General features: G+C 29.2%; 1 long non-coding RNA gene across 1 annotated transcript; it reads left to right on the top strand.

Annotated features, from left to right (window-relative positions):
- Window positions 1-1230: 1230 nt before the first annotated feature.
- On the top strand, window positions 1231-3063 carry LOC134245389 (uncharacterized). Its single transcript, XR_009987413.1, has 3 exons — window positions 1231-1324; window positions 2120-2168; window positions 2906-3063. It is a non-coding gene; the product is annotated as an uncharacterized LOC134245389 (long non-coding RNA).
- Window positions 3064-4437: the final 1374 nt, after the last annotated feature.

Genomic DNA, 4437 nt, shown 5'->3' with positions numbered 1-4437 from the left:
GACAGGGTAAATTTTACCTCTTTACCTTCTATTTTTTTTTATATCGCTATCTTATACCTCATTATAATACGCTAATACAACGCACTATCTGATTGGTTCTAGACAATATGTCACAGTTTTCTTTTAGTTATTTTATCTATGATACGTATTATTCATGGCAATAACTTTTCTTTATACTCATCTATAATAAAAAAAAAATGTGTTTAAAAATAAGCATGAATTCCAGTTACTTGTAGTCTTATTTTGTGTTAGAAAATAACAGGTTGCTTTTTGTTCACCTTCAATTTATATGATTTTTATTTGATGAATAAATCTTCCCTACGATTAAAAATATATGACCGAGTTTAACCGACCGTGACATTCAAAGAGAGGTCTCTTGGACACATGTAGAACTCAGTCGAGGGTGTTTTGTCAGAGGTGGTCAAGAAGCCTTTAGCCCCCCCCCCCCTTTGAAGTCGCCAAGAAATGGTAAAATATTGATGACTTAGGGAAATTAAACAATCAACAGCTATGTTCTCTCATAAGCTGTATTCCTGAAACTATCACTGTCTCTGCTTAAATGTTAAAGACATATTCTGCAATAATGTTTGAATGATAAATAAAAAAGAAAAGATTTTCAAAAAAGAGAAAGAGGGTTCTTTTAGCCGAAAATTTAGACATTTTTAACATTACATTATTTATACATTCATAAATAAATTTGATTTTATGCACAAGATGAATGTGAAAGTAATTAATGACGCATAATTAGATACGATAGACAATCCCTTGTTTACACATGGCATCATATCTGGTGTGTGAAATGTGTTTCCGTATAATTTGATTTATTTACAAATTGTTCATGTTTGTCGTGTTGATGTGGAATTATTATAAATTCCCGAATTCTGATATTTTACAATACTGTTGTGTTGGGAATGAACATTAGGAAGATCTATATACTTTCAACATAAGGAAAAATATAAAGCAAATCGAACGCTTTTTTGTGTGCAGATCATGAAATGTACTGAGCTCCACGGGAATTTATATCTTTAGATCTATATGTGTATGTTTATATCTTTAGACCTATATGTGTATGTTTATATCTTTAGATCTATATGGTTTGTTTATATCTTTAGATCTATATGTGTATGTTTATATCTTTAGATCTTTATGTGTATGTTTATATCTTTACATCTATATGTGTATGTTTATATCTTTAGATCTATATGTGTATGTTTATTTCCTCAGATCTACATGCAGTTGTGTATGTCCTTCTCCACGGCTTGGGGTAATGGTGGCTCTAGAAAGTATATTTTTAGAAAGAAATCTACGATCGGGATTTCACCGGGTAAATATCATCTGAAAGTATCTAAGTCCTCTCTTGCTCTCTATCTCTTTTCCCTTGATTTATAAAAATCGGCAAAATTTCTTTTTTCAAACTTAAAATTTGACATTTTATTTCAACACAGTGTGTTTTCCTGTCAGAAAAGCTATGTTATAATTTAGATCCTCATAATTTCTTTCCTAGATCAGCACACATTTGTGTTGATATAAGTTAGATCCTCCCCCTTTTCTTTCCCGTATCAAAACTAGGCTGTGGATATTAATCAATCTCCAGTCTTTCATCTTTGACTTTTTAATTCCGTCTTAGAATCAAATCAAATAATACAACTCTTTAAAACCTGGAAAAAATTTGATTTAGTTTTTGCCTGCATGCCAGTCATAAGGATAGAGACAATCCAAGGGTACTTAACATAAGGGTACTTAACATAAGCAAAAATTTGATGCACAGATTTTTATTTGAAATGACATAAAAATGAAATCCTAGAAATATAAAAAAAATGGTACGTTTTCCTTGTTGATTAGCTAAAAAGACTTTGCTGATTTTTTATATCATTCAATACAAAATTCTACACATATTTTTTTTCACAGAATTAAAAAAAAAATTATTCCACTATACTTGCAAATCATTATTCGGGTTACCAATAGAAATGTAAATCTATGAGAAATATTGAAGATTTCTGAAAGAAAAATGTCTTTCTGTCTTACATGTATTTTTCCGTAAATAATAACAAGGCGTTAAATCATTGAAACAAACTCATTCAATGTTTACTTGTATTTCAATGATGAGAATATTTTACAGTAAATGTGGACCAACTTCCAGAAGAAGTGAGAGCTGTGAAATCTTTGGAGTAAGAATATATAATATACGCATGCTATGTTTTCAGTTAGTGGAATACTATTTAATAAACAAAGTATCATAAGTTACTTTTTTATTTAATTTTATATTATCATTTATCACGTATGGCCAATCAGAATGCTCTTTACTACTTATATCAATCATTTATTACCAATATATATGCACGTACTTCTTATATCATTCATTTTCTGCCAATTAGAATGGACTTTACATCTTACATACTTCACTTATTGCCAATCAAAATGCACATTACAACTTATATATTTCACTAATTGCCAATCAGAATGCACTTTACATATATCATTCACGTATCGCCAATCAGAATGCACTTTACAACTTATATCGTTCACTTATTATCTATCAGAATGCATTTCACAACATTATTATATCATTATTTATCACTTATAGCCAATCAAAATGCACTTTTTACTTATATCGTTATTCACCACTTATTGCACTTTTCAACCTACCCCGGTATATCATTTTTATCACTTATTGCCAAATCAGATTGCACTTTCAACATTATTTCATTATTTATCAGTTATAGCCAATCAGAATGCACTTTACAACCTATATAATATTTTATCACTTATTGCCAATCAGAATGCACTTTACAACCTATATCATTATTTATCGTTTATATCCAATCAGAATTCACTTACAACCTGTATCATTATTTATGGTTTATAACCAATCAGAATTCACTTAACCTATTATATAAATTTACAGGAAGAGGGGATACTCCTTCAGTGGAAGAGACGGGCTGCTCTTTTACCATGGTTGACCGGAGGATATCTAGACATGGAACAGATACCAATGCTTTTGGAAACCAAGCTTTGATGTGTTTATATGTCTATTACTACATGAATAAAAATTAATTTTCTCAAGCTAAACAACTAAATTTTTTCCAGTTCATGTTACGACCCAACATTCCAAACATGAATGACATTTATTAAATTTGTATTGCCTCACTCTAAGAAGAAAATACGTTAGAAACTTTTATGATTAAATACAGTGTTTTTATTAGTACAAGTATTGCGTAAAACAATGTTTACACGAGAGTTCTTCACTGAATTTTTGCTGTTACTAGAATGTCAATTCAGAACATCAATGGTGTTTAATCCAGATATATTAAATCTAATAAAAGTTCTTGGTTGAAGATTTATGATAAATCAAAACATCAAAGTGACAAAGTATTAAATACAGATGACTACAATTACTAATAAATGACTTATAAATTACTATTGTATACTATTGTAAACTGAGGTAAACTTGAAAAAAATCATAGCACATTTTATTGGGGTATATTGACACGTGCTGTGTCTCATGCTAAACATCAATTGATACATAGTTATAATCCAGATAAAAGGTAATTTCTTTTGTATTATTCATTTCATTAGTATATGTAGTGTGTCATATTTCCAAACAATATAAAGTTAATTTCTTTGTATTATACATGATTCATTACCAGTACGTCATCTCTCCATACACTATATACCTACATATATGTATGATTGGGACAACGTACGATGAATTACTACCATGCATGTTAGTGAAGCACATATTGCAAGAAAAATCTTCGATAACTAAGATTTTCTCATGAATTGAATCCTATATATATAAATGCTAAAAGGAATAAGTTCAATTAATCATTTTTTTTATAATCTTTGAAAGTTCGTTATAAAATATGTAAATTTAATTATATTTAACTACAACGGGACTCAAAATCGTTCGCTATATCCGTAAATTCGTTATATAAGAGTTCGTTATAGCCGTAAAATTTTACAAAGATTTGTTAAGAGTTTTGCCGGGGGCCCAGAAAAACTTCGCTATATCCGTGAATTTGCTATATCCATGTTCGTACAAAACGAGTTTTACTGTACTCTTAGACTAGTAGATAACTTATAAAAAAGGTTATGGCTAATGCTGAGCGTCTTTGATATTAAAGTAAAATTCAATTAATTTCGTTTTCCAGAACCACAAACTGATACTTTCTTGTGAATTCTATATTTTCAAAATTAAACACCTGGGAGGTAGAGTGGGGTCACAATTAAACATCAGTGCACTAGTACTATAAACAAATATTTAATACTCTGACAGTTGTAATTAATTATTAAATAATTGTAATTTAAGTATTATTCATTTATCAAAATGGTTAAAAACGAAATGCCGATATCATGAATGACTGTTTGATAAAATACAATTTCTATACATGTATATCAGTCATTCATTACAATATATCTCTTGCATTTAAATATTTT

Source organism: Saccostrea cucullata, unplaced genomic scaffold (genome assembly GCF_032062105.1).
Source record: "Saccostrea cucullata isolate Sc308-1 unplaced genomic scaffold, CSIRO_AGI_Scuc_v1 ctg19151, whole genome shotgun sequence".
Taxonomy (NCBI): domain Eukaryota; kingdom Metazoa; phylum Mollusca; class Bivalvia; order Ostreida; family Ostreidae; genus Saccostrea; species Saccostrea cuccullata.
Note: the sequence above shows the minus strand (reverse complement) of the source record. Positions and strands in the feature narration are given on the sequence as shown.